The 12,408-nt window shown below is 38.4% G+C and overlaps 2 long non-coding RNA genes across 2 annotated transcripts; both read left to right on the top strand.

Moving 5' to 3' along the window:
• Nucleotides 1–1,060: 1,060 nt before the first annotated feature.
• Nucleotides 1,061–3,063, top strand: LOC127899030 (uncharacterized). The gene is made up of 3 exons (XR_008050804.1): nt 1,061–1,621; nt 1,977–2,045; nt 2,939–3,063. It is a non-coding gene; the product is annotated as an uncharacterized LOC127899030 (long non-coding RNA).
• A 5,813-nt stretch (nt 3,064–8,876) lies between these two features.
• LOC127899029 (uncharacterized) lies at nt 8,877–10,394 on the top strand. Its single transcript, XR_008050803.1, has 3 exons — nt 8,877–8,952; nt 9,308–9,376; nt 10,270–10,394. It is a non-coding gene; the product is annotated as an uncharacterized LOC127899029 (long non-coding RNA).
• Nucleotides 10,395–12,408: the final 2,014 nt, after the last annotated feature.

Below are 12,408 nucleotides of genomic sequence, written 5' to 3'. Positions count from 1 at the left end.
ATTATAATTATTAATATTCTTAATTATGAACAATAAATTATTAATTTGAATACAAAATGAAACCTTATTTTATTTTATTTAATATAATTATATTAAATTTATTATTATATAAAATAATAATATAATATTATTTAGTACAAAATTAATATTTTCTTAGAATAAACTATTTATTATTATTAATATTAAATAAATATAATACTATTATTTTTAAAATAAATATAATAATATTACATTTATTAATTCTCTATTAATATAATAATATTATTTTAAAATAATTTTAACTTAGAATCAATGCAAATTATTATTTAGTTAAATATAATATTATTATTCAAATAAATATAATAATATTATTCAAATAAATATAATAATATTTATTTTATTTTATTAATTATAAAATATTAAATTAAATTAAATTAAAAAAAATAAAAGGGTAAAAAAGGGAGAGGTGGGAGTGGATTCCCACTCCCACCTCCCCCAATGGGAGTCCCACTCCCACTCCCCACTCCAAAAATGGGTGGGGCCCACGGAGTGGGATTCCCACTCCCTTCCCATTTAAAGGAAGTAAACGCTGGAGTGGGAGGAATCCACACTCCTCACTCTCACTCCAGCAAGTAAACACAACATTAAATGGTGTAACAATTAATTTTTTTTTAAAAAAAAAATGTTAACACGTGATGGTCTTAATATGAATACGCGCGAATTCAAATTTGCATTTAACATCCACCCTTAGGAAACGTTGATGTACGTATAAAAGTTAAAAGCTTTAAGAGTTGACATGCTATAATAGATGAATTTATTTTGACTATGTTGGTTTTGGTAGCGCAAACAAACGTGGTTTTAAAGTTGACATGTAATATACGCACTTGGACTTTCTTAATAAAGTGCCGATTTTTATTTTCCTCTTCTCTATTAATTTTTAATTTCGTCACTATAGTTTAATTGGGATAAATTGAGCTCGATTATACGCGCCGATGGTCGGATTTTATTTTCGTAACGGGTCTGAAATTCGCTTAATTTGTATTAAGCTTAAAAAAAAAAAAGAGGGGCAGAATTGTATAACTGGAAAGAGGGAAACGGGTTTTCCATTTTAGAGAGAAAGAACCCGAGAAGAGAGAGAAAGATAGAGAGAGAAGTCAGACCCGTTGACCCGAGAACCCGACCCAGTAACCCGCGGATTGACCCGACGATTTCTCCCAACTCCAGCCACTTTACCGGCCGTGCTTGGTACCGATCTGAAGCTTGGAAGCAGACCATCGTATCCCTGCTGTTATCGTCGCCGGAAACTGGCCAGAACGCCGGTGATCGAGCTCGAAAAGTCGCGGCTTCGACCCGTTTTCGTTGCCGTTGATCCCGCCGGAGTTGTGACGCGCCACCACTTGGAACTGGTTCCTCACATCCCCAGCAACATTTCCCGACCAGCCACGACCGCCGGGGACGCCCGGAACTCGCCGAATGATCTCCGAAAATTTGCGGAACTTTGGAACTTCGATCCGCCGCCGGTAGCGCGCGTGGCGACTCACTGCCACCACCGTTGGATTAACCGAGGCCGGAACTAGCAGACCTAAGCTCCCCGTCATCGTTGACTGAAGTCCGGTCACCGTTGACCGGCAGGGGCAATTCGGTAAATTCATGAAACTTTGGGGTGAATTTGTAATTTTATGTAATCAGTGGACATTTCGGTAATTTTATGCCCTGAGGGTAATTTCGTAATTTCGGACAATGTGATTAATTTATGTAATCTGAATTGAGGACAATATGGGTATTAACGAATATGAGGATAATTTGGTAAAATCATCAAGTTTGAGGATAAGTTGGTAAAATATTGATGTTGGGGTATTTTGGCAATTTTGGCCTATAGGGGCATTTTGGTAATTTTATACATGCGGGACTAGTTTATCGTTAATAGATATTTGTTTCGAGATTTATTATATTAATTGGTTTTTACGGAGAATAATTATGGTGTTTTCCGTGATTAGGAGGATCCGCATCCGCGAACGAGAATCTACCCGCGGACGTTGTTGATACTGAGTCTAGACATCATCACTGTGAGTGGAATATACAAAACCTATTTTCATAGTATATGCTGATTTTATTATATAGTACAGTATGGTTGAGAAATAAATATTTAATGCGTCGATTTAATGATTTTTCAGCGAATTGATTTTTAGTTATGTGTTGATATTTATTGATATTGAGAATGAGTTCGATTTACGATTTTATTATCGTTTTTGAGTAAAAGCATGATATTAGAATTGAGCAGACTTGAGATATGTTGAATAGAAAGAAAATGAGATTTCAGATGGGATCATATGTTTACTATCAGTTTTGAAATCATTAGACAGTACCCTTCCCTCCAGATACAGAGATACAGATAAAAAGAGATACAGAAAAGAGATACAGATAAGATGAGATAGAGGCCTTTGGGGCCCGTCGGGACACACATAGAGGCTTTGGGCCGTGTGTTCGGGCGCTTTTGCCTTTTGGGGGCTTATGCATGCACAGTACAGATATATGAGATAAGAGATATGAGATATGAGATGAGATCGTCCTCATCTATCCGTTGTGGCTCCGGGGCGTGACGTTACCCAGATAGTGCGCCATTGCCTGGCCGTTGTAGCCCGGATATGATCAGATTATCCCCTGGGTACTTGTTTGATGACAGTTTTTAGTATTCAGTATTTAATATGAGTATGGTGATTCCATCGATTTTATGCAGATTTATTATTGCAGTTATTCAATTTGAATTAAATGAGTTTATGATATTTTGAGAAATTGATTTGAGAATTGATTTACGAAATTGAAACTGATTTAAGAAAAGATTTGAGAAAGATTAAATGATTTTGAATAATTTATTAAAGTATCAGCACCTACTATCCACTCACTGAGCTCACTGAGTTTTATACTCACCCCTCTTTTATTATATTTTTTCCCCCCACAGGAGATTTACAGGTACATCAGTCAACCCAGTAGTGAACGTTAGTTTGATATTGTGGTCACGTGATGGTGCTAGAAGTCGTGGATTTTATTATTATATTCGAAATTTGCGTTATTATTTTATGTTATTAAGGATAATCGTTGTATTTTAATATTCGGATGATTTTGGTGATATTTGAGAAGTTGGTTATGGAGGATGTTTGGTTATTAAATTATTTCGGGAGTGTTATTTTGTCAATTGCAGGGTTGGATATGTTTTATTTATAAGGGAGACTCTGCCGAAATTTTTATAGATTTGTTATTAATTCGATTTTACGAGTTTAGATAGACTCGCCCTGGGGGAGGTTGCGGGGCGGGTCGTTTCAGTTGGTATCAGAGCATGGTTTTAGATTCTGTAGACTTTACGGTCGTAAATAGAATAAGTTTTGATTATTAAGTCGGATTTACTATTTTGTAGGCACCATCATGATTCGTCGTAGCAGTCGACGTGGCCGTGGCCGTGGTCGTGGCCGTACTAGATTAGTAGCTGGGTTGACTTCAGGAGATGTACCTGCGGGGGAAAATATTCCCGTAGACGAGGGAATAGTTGAGTCTTCGACGCACGAGGTTGTGCAACAGGCACCAGGAAATGCTCCGAACATTGAGCAGTCTATTGATAGATTAGCTCAGATTGTGACTACAGTGGTTCAGAATCAGGCTCAGCCGCATGTCGGTCAAGTGAACACTGTTGAGCGTGTTCGAAGTCTTGGGGCGAAGAGTTTTAATGGTTCTGGTGATCCACCTGAGGCAGAGTCGTGACTTATCAAGTTAGAACGTATCTTTGATGTGATGAGATGCTCAGAGGAGGATAGACTTTCATTTGCCACTTTTCTGCTCGAGGATAAAGCTTATCATTGGTGGCAAACAGTAGAGCGACGATACCAAGGCCATGCTGCGCTTACATGAACTATTTTTCGTAAGGAATTCTACGATCATTATTTTCCGGCTGTGTATCAGGATATTAAGCGGAGTGAATTCCTTCGATTGGTTCAAGGAGCTATGTCAGTGGAAGAGTATGAGAAGAAATTTCTGGATTTGTCTAGATTTGCCATTTCAGCAGTTGGTGATGAGAGGGAGAGATGTAAGCGTTTTGAGGAGGGTCTCCGATTTGAGATTCGTACTACTGTGACGGCATCACGGTACACTGAGTTTATTGAGGTAGTTGAGGCAGCTAAGAGAGTGGAGCACAGTATCTCTGAGGGACGTAGAGTTCAGGCTCTGAAGCAGAAACGTAGCCAGAGTTGGGCAGAAGGTAGCTCGAGCAGCAGACCACCGAAGAGAGGCGCGTATACAAATTACTCTGCTGGTGTGCAAAGGAATCAGAGTATGAGTAGCAGGGGAGATCAGAGACAGACCGCCAGTTACAGTTCGACGCAGCCTTCAGTGGGGAGTAATGTTAGGACTCAGGGGCAGTATGACAGGAATAGCGGAGGACCTAGTAGGAGTATACAACAGACTCCTTGCCCTACGTGTGGTAGGAACCATCAGGGCCAATGCCGTATCGGAGACAATGTGTGTTATTTATGTGGACAACCTGGACATATTAAGAGATTTTGCCCTACTTTATCTCGGGGTGACAGTTCTACTCGAGGGGCAGCCCCACAGTATCAATCTCATGTTGGACCAGTTCCGGGTCAGAGGGGTATGCAGACAGGGGGTTCTATATCGAGGAGTCAGACCACTTTTCCAAGTCAGAGAGGTCAACCTGGTCGACCTCGTACTCAGGCTCGAGTTTTTGCCTTGACACAGCAGGAGGCTCATGCTACACCAGAAGTTATTATGGGTACATTATCTATCTTTGGTCATGATGCTCATATTCTTATTGATCCTGGATCCACGCATTCTTTTGTTTCTCGCACATTTAGTATGCATCTAGAGAGAGAGCCTGAATTGCTGGATTATGGTTTAGTTGTTAGTACACCTACCGGAGGGTCATTACTTGCTGAAAAGGTGTATCAAGATAGCATGATTCGATTGGGCGAGCATGAATTGAAGGCGAATTTGATTATTTTAGACATTTGCGATTTCGATGCTATTTTGGGCATGGATTGGCTTGCGTCTCACCATGCTACAGTGGATTGTTTTAAAAAGGAAGTTGTGTTCAACAAACCAAGAGAAACTGAGGTGAAATTTTGTGGTGAGCGTAGAATTTTACCCTCATGTGTCATATCGGCCATTGATGCAAGACGCTTACTAAGGAAAGGTTGCTCAGCTTATCTGGCATACGTAATAGCCACTGGAGTTCGGGAGTTGAGATTGGAGGATATTCCAGTAGTCCAAGAGTTTTCAGATGTATTTCCAGATGAACTTCCGGGGATGCCACCTCATAGAGAGATTGAGTTTTCTATTGATTTAGTCCCTGGGACGGCTCCTATATCTATAGCACCATATAGGATGGCTCCAGCTGAATTAAAGGAACTTAAGATTCAACTGCAAGAATTGGTGGATAAAGAGTTTATTAGACCTAGTGTATCTCCGTGGGGAGCTCCGGTGTTGTTTGTTAAGAAAAAGGATGGTACTCTTAGACTCTGCGTTGACTATAGGCAGTTGAATAAAGTTACAGTGCGTAATAAATATCCACTTCCGCGCATCGATGACTTGTTTGATCAACTTCAGGGAGCGCATGTGTTTTCTAAGATCGATTTGCGCTCGGGATATCATCAGCTGAGAATTAAAGAGGCTGATGTTCCTAAAACAGCATTCAGGACTCGTTATGGTCACTATGAGTTCTTGGTGATGCCATTTGAGTTGACTAACGCCCCAGCAGCTTTTATGGATCTTATGAATAGGGTATTTCGCCCTTATCTGGATCGATTTGTGATTGTGTTTATCGACGACATTTTGGTGTATTCTCGGAGTCAGGAGGAACATGAGGAACACTTGCGGACTATTTTGCAGACTTTAAGGCAAAAGCAATTGTACGCTAAGTTCAGCAAGTGTGAGTTCTGGTTGGATAAAGTAGTATTTCTAGGCCATGTGATATCAGCTGAAGGAATTTATGTTGATCCTCAAAAGATCGAAGCAGTTGTAAATTGGGAACGACCTACAAATGTGACTGAAGTTCGAAGTTTTCTTGGATTAGCTGGCTATTATCGGAGATTTGTGGAAGGATTCTCCAAGATTGCTATTCCTCTGACAAGGTTAACCAGAAAGAATGCTAAGTTCCAGTGGAATGATGATTGTGAAAAGGGTTTTCAAGAACTCAAGGCATGCCTTACTTCAGCACCAGTTCTTACACTTCCATCGGGTAATGAAGGGTTTGTAGTATACAGTGATGCATCCAGGCAAGGATTGGGTTGTGTGCTAATGCAGTATGGGAAAGTAGTGGCTTATGCTTCAAGACAACTTAAGAAGCATGAACAAAATTACCCAACTCATGATTTAGAGCTAGCAGCAGTGGTGTTTGCACTCAAGATATGGAGGCATTACTTATATGGAGCAACATGTCAGATTTTTACTGATCACAAGAGCTTGAAGTATTTGTTTACTCAGAAGGAGTTGAATTTGAGACAGAGAAGATGGATTGAGCTGATTAAAGACTATGATTGTACCATTGATTTTCATCCGGGCAAAGCGAATGTGGTAGCTGATGCGCTAAGCAGGAAGTCTTTTAGCTCTATAGCTCACTTGCGAGGGACATACATGCCGTTATTGATTGAGTTGAGATCTTTGGGAGTTGAATTGGAAGTTGATAATTGCAGAGCTTTAATAGCTAATTTTCGAGTGAGGCCGACTTTGATTGATAAAGTTCATCAGATGCAAGATCAGGATTTGCAGTTACTGAAGTTGAAAGAGGATGTGCAAAAAGACTTACGAACTGATTTTGCGGTGAGAGATGATGGCGTTTTAGTTATGGGTAATCGACTTTGTGTACCCGACATTAAAGAGTTGAAAAAGGAGATCATGGAAGAAGCTCATTGTTCAGCTTATGCTATGCATCCTGGTAGTACGAAGATGTACCGTACCTTGAGAGATCATTACTGGTGGCAAGGTATGAAGAGAGAGATAGATGAATTTGTATCTCGGTGTTTAGTTTGTCAGCAGATTAAGGCTGAACATCAGAGACCTGCAGGGTTTTCTCAGCCGCTTCCTATCCCTGAGTGGAAATGGGAGCACATCACCATGGATTTTGTAACGGGACTTCCACGTACTCAGAGTGGTCATGATAGTGTATGGGTAGTTGTTGATCGACTTACCAAATCTACTCACTTTTTACCATTCAAGACCACGTATTCGATGGACAAGTTGGGGAATATTTTTATGGCAGAGATAGTTCGACTTCACGGAGCACCTGTGTCTATTGTTTCAGATAGAGATTCCAGATTTACTTCTAAGTTCTGGACAAGCTTGCAAAAGGCTATGGGCACCAAGTTGAATTTCAGTACAACTTTTCACCCACAGACTGATGGTCAGTCAGAGCGTACTATTCAGACCCTGGAGGATATGTTACGAGCTTGTATTTTGGAGTTTAAGGGTAGTTGGGACATTTATTTACCCTTGATGGAGTTTGCTTACAATAACAGTTATCAAGCTAGCATTGAGATGGCACCTTATGAGGCCTTGTATGGCAGGAAATGCAGAACTCCCGTATGTTGGGATGAGGTTGGAGAGCGGAAACTTTATGGTCCCGAATTGGTTCAGAATACTAGTGAGAAGATACAGCTTATCCGGGAAAGATTAAAGGCAGCCCAGAACAGACAAAAGAGCTATGCAGATAAGCGTAGGCGAGAACTTGAGTTTGAAGTGGGTGACAAGGTTTTTATACGGATATCTCCTTGGAAAGGGGTACTTCGTTTTGGGAAGCGTGGGAAGTTGAGTCCACGTTACATTGGACCTTATGAAATTGTGGAGCGTATTGGTCCGTTGGCATACCGATTAGCTCTAACACCTGAGTTATCTAGAATCCACAATGTCTTTCATGTTTCGATGCTCCGGAAGTATGTGTATGATCCTAGTCATGTGTTGTCGAGACAACCAATTGAGCTGAAAGAAGATTTGAGTTATGAAGAAGAGCCCGTGGAAATTCTAGAACAGAAGCATCAAGTCTTGCGTTCAAGAACTATTTCATTAGTAAAAGTGTTGTGGAGGAATCACACAAGAGAATAAGCGACTTGGGAACGCGAAGACTTAATGCGAGCTCAATACCCTCACATGTTCTCAACAAATGTGTAAATTTCGGGGACGAAATTTTTATAAGGGGGGAGGATTGTAATATACGCACTTGGACTTTCTTAATAAAGTGCCGATTTTTATTTTCCTCTTCTCTATTAATTTTTAATTTCGTCACTATAGTTTAATTGGGATAAATTGAGCTCGATTATACGCGCCGATGGTCGGATTTTATTTTCGTAACGGGTCTGAAATTCGCTTAATTTGTATTAAGCTTAAAAAAAAAAAAGAGGGGCAGAATTGTATAACTGGAAAGAGGGAAACGGGTTTTCCATTTTAGAGAGAAAGAACCCGAGAAGAGAGAGAAAGATAGAGAGAGAAGTCAGACCCGTTGACCCGAGAACCCGACCCAGTAACCCGCGGATTGACCCGACGATTTCTCCCAACTCCAGCCACTTTACCGGCCGTGCTTGGTACCGATCTGAAGCTTGGAAGCAGACCATCGTATCCCTGCTGTTATCGTCGCCGGAAACTGGCCAGAACGCCGGTGATCGAGCTCGAAAAGTCGCGGCTTCGACCCGTTTTCGTTGCCGTTGATCCCGCCGGAGTTGTGACGCGCCACCACTTGGAACTGGTTCCTCACATCCCCAGCAACATTTCCCGACCAGCCACGACCGCCGGGGACGCCCGGAACTCGCCGAATGATCTCCAAAAATTTGCGGAACTTTGGAACTTCGATCCGCCGCCGGTAGCGCGCGTGGCGACTCACTGCCACCACCGTTGGATTAACCGAGGCCGGAACTAGCAGACCTAAGCTCCCCGTCATCGTTGACTGAAGTCCGGTCACCGTTGACCGGCAGGGGCAATTCGGTAAATTCATGAAACTTTGGGGTGAATTTGTAATTTTATGTAATCAGTGGACATTTCGGTAATTTTATGCCCTGAGGGTAATTTCGTAATTTCGGACAATGTGATTAATTTATGTAATCTGAATTGAGGACAATATGGGTATTAACGAATATGAGGATAATTTGGTAAAATCATCAAGTTTGAGGATAAGTTGGTAAAATATTGATGTTGGGGTATTTTGGCAATTTTGGCCTATAGGGGCATTTTGGTAATTTTATACATGCGGGACTAGTTTATCGTTAATAGATATTTGTTTCGAGATTTATTATATTAATTGGTTTTTACGGAGAATAATTATGGTGTTTTCCGTGATTAGGAGGATCCGCATCCGCGAACGAGAATCTACCCGCGGACGTTGTTGATACTGAGTCTAGACATCATCACTGTGAGTGGAATATACAAAACCTATTTTCATAGTATATGCTGATTTTATTATATAGTACAGTATGGTTGAGAAATAAATATTTAATGCGTCGATTTAATGATTTTTCAGCGAATTGATTTTTAGTTATGTGTTGATATTTATTGATATTGAGAATGAGTTCGATTTACGATTTTATTATCGTTTTTGAGTAAAAGCATGATATTAGAATTGAGCAGACTTGAGATATGTTGAATAGAAAGAAAATGAGATTTCAGATGGGATCATATGTTTACTATCAGTTTTGAAATCATTAGACAGTACCCTTCCCTCCAGATACAGAGATACAGATAAAAAGAGATACAGAAAAGAGATACAGATAAGATGAGATAGAGGCCTTTGGGGCCCGTCGGGACACACATAGAGGCTTTGGGCCGTGTGTTCGGGCGCTTTTGCTTTTTGGGGGCTTATGCATGCACAGTACAGATATATGAGATAAGAGATATGAGATATGAGATGAGATCGTCCTCATCTATCCGTTGTGGCTCCGGGGCGTGACGTTACCCAGATAGTGCGCCATTGCCTGGCCGTTGTAGCCCGGATATGATCAGATTATCCCCTGGGTACTTGTTTGATGACAGTTTTTAGTATTCAGTATTTAATATGAGTATGGTGATTCCATCGATTTTATGCAGATTTATTATTGCAGTTATTCAATTTGAATTAAATGAGTTTATGATATTTTGAGAAATTGATTTGAGAATTGATTTACGAAATTGAAACTGATTTAAGAAAAGATTTGAGAAAGATTAAATGATTTTGAATAATTTATTAAAGTATCAGCACCTACTATCCACTCACTGAGCTCACTGAGTTTTATACTCACCCCTCTTTTATTATATTTTTTCCCCCCACAGGAGATTTACAGGTACATCAGTCAACCCAGTAGTGAACGTTAGTTTGATATTGTGGTCACGTGATGGTGCTAGAAGTCGTGGATTTTATTATTATATTCGAAATTTGCGTTATTATTTTATGTTATTAAGGATAATCGTTGTATTTTAATATTCGGATGATTTTGGTGATATTTGAGAAGTTGGTTATGGAGGATGTTTGGTTATTAAATTATTTCGGGAGTGTTATTTTGTCAATTGCAGGGTTGGATATGTTTTATTTATAAGGGAGACTCTGCCGAAATTTTTATAGATTTGTTATTAATTCGATTTTACGAGTTTAGATAGACTCGCTCTGGGGGAGGTTGCGGGGCGGGTCGTTTCATGACATGCCAGTAATTAATTATCTCTTTTCTGATAATAACATTTTCATGAATTCTAGTGACAAAACGGAAACATTGAAAGTAGATTGACAGAAAAAACAAAAGTTTTTGAATAATAAATTTATTGAATAATTTTGAATAGTACAAATTAGGGTTTTAGACTCCTTTATATAATAATATTAACTATAGCGAATTTACAAAAATATGCAAATTTGAAATATTATTTTATGATAAAATTCCCCTAATCAAAATAAGAAAAGGAAACAAACAACACTCAAATCCAAGTTCTAGAAAAAAAAAATTCCTAGAAGAATCAGGAAAATTTGAAAAAATTTTAAAACTAAAAAAATGACCAAGAAACGAGCAAAATTTTCAGCTTGACCCCGAAAGAAGAAAACTTTTCGGTTTGAGCCCATGGCAGCCATTTTGGGTTTGATTCTCTTATTGCAAGTTTCGAAATAGTATGTTATACGCTAAAAACAGACACTTGTAGCTCACATTATGGCCTCCGGAAAGTACCCTGCTGGTAATACACAACCATCCTACATCATCTAGTATGTTATTGTTAATGGTACAAGTTTTTATTTTAGATTATTATATCTTTATATTTATTTTGAGTAATGGCATGCTTAAAAAAAATTGCTTAAAAACCACTCAACTATGCCCTTAGAGAATAGAAATATAATGGAATCTTCATACATACTTTAAAATGAACTAGATACGTGCACTGCTATAAAATTACCATCGGGTATCTACAAATAAGGCATACTCATGATTAACTATCCTTTTATACTTACTACCTACAATAATTGACTAATAGAGATATATCAGACTCTATAAAGAGGTCATTATTATATTTTTTTGCTTTATGATTTAATGCATGCAATCTAATGAGTCTTGAACCTAGTAGAAGACTTCTTTTTGCTATTAAAACTAGACTTGAGTCTTAAAAATGAGATGAAGAGGTGGCTATTAGCTTAAACATATTGTAATTTTGACAATAACAAACATGTGGCTTAAGTAATATGATAAATATTGTCTTTCACGTTTTTCACTAGTTTTTTAAGGATAATATTTATGCAAGTGAATCAAGTGAAGTCAAGATCAAAGCACTCAAAGGACAACGGCTTGATCAAGAACAAAGTTTAGCTCAACAGAGTCATTATTGTGATAAATTCTTGTAAAGCCATTTTAATTTAATATATACATGGTTTAGTATTGGAGAAGCTCAAGATTTTATTTAATAAATCATTACTTTTCATAAACCAAAAGTTTTTTTATTTATAAGACAAGTAGTTTGTGGATTTGAGTGTTTTTCAAATTTTAGATTAAATTGAAAAAATTTTGAGAACTTTGAAATCAATAAGCATTATGTTAAAATTCTGAAATGAACTCTTTTGAAAAGTATTATAAAATTTTGGGCCACAACATAATTTAAAAAAAATTTGAGAATAACTATCACTATTTAGAATTTCTAAAATTGGATCTATTTGCAAAATTGTATGACATTTTGGGCCATAGAAAATTATAGAAAGTTTTGTGCAAAATATAAATTTGAAAAAATGTGCTGCTATGGCATCATTGTAGTAAAATTCAAATTGTAACGGTAACTTGCACTGTACTAAGCGGCAATCTGGCTAATTAAGAGACTAGCCGGCTGTTTGCTGTTTTTGTCCATAATGGCTAGTTTTTGTGTCCAAACTATATAAATTCAAATCCAATTCAAATTTAAAAATTTTTACAAGAAAGAACAAGAGCATACATCATATTTTGAGCTTCC

Source organism: Citrus sinensis, chromosome 8, assembly GCF_022201045.2.
Source record: "Citrus sinensis cultivar Valencia sweet orange chromosome 8, DVS_A1.0, whole genome shotgun sequence".
NCBI lineage: Eukaryota > Viridiplantae > Streptophyta > Magnoliopsida > Sapindales > Rutaceae > Citrus > Citrus sinensis.
Note: the sequence above shows the minus strand (reverse complement) of the source record. Positions and strands in the feature narration are given on the sequence as shown.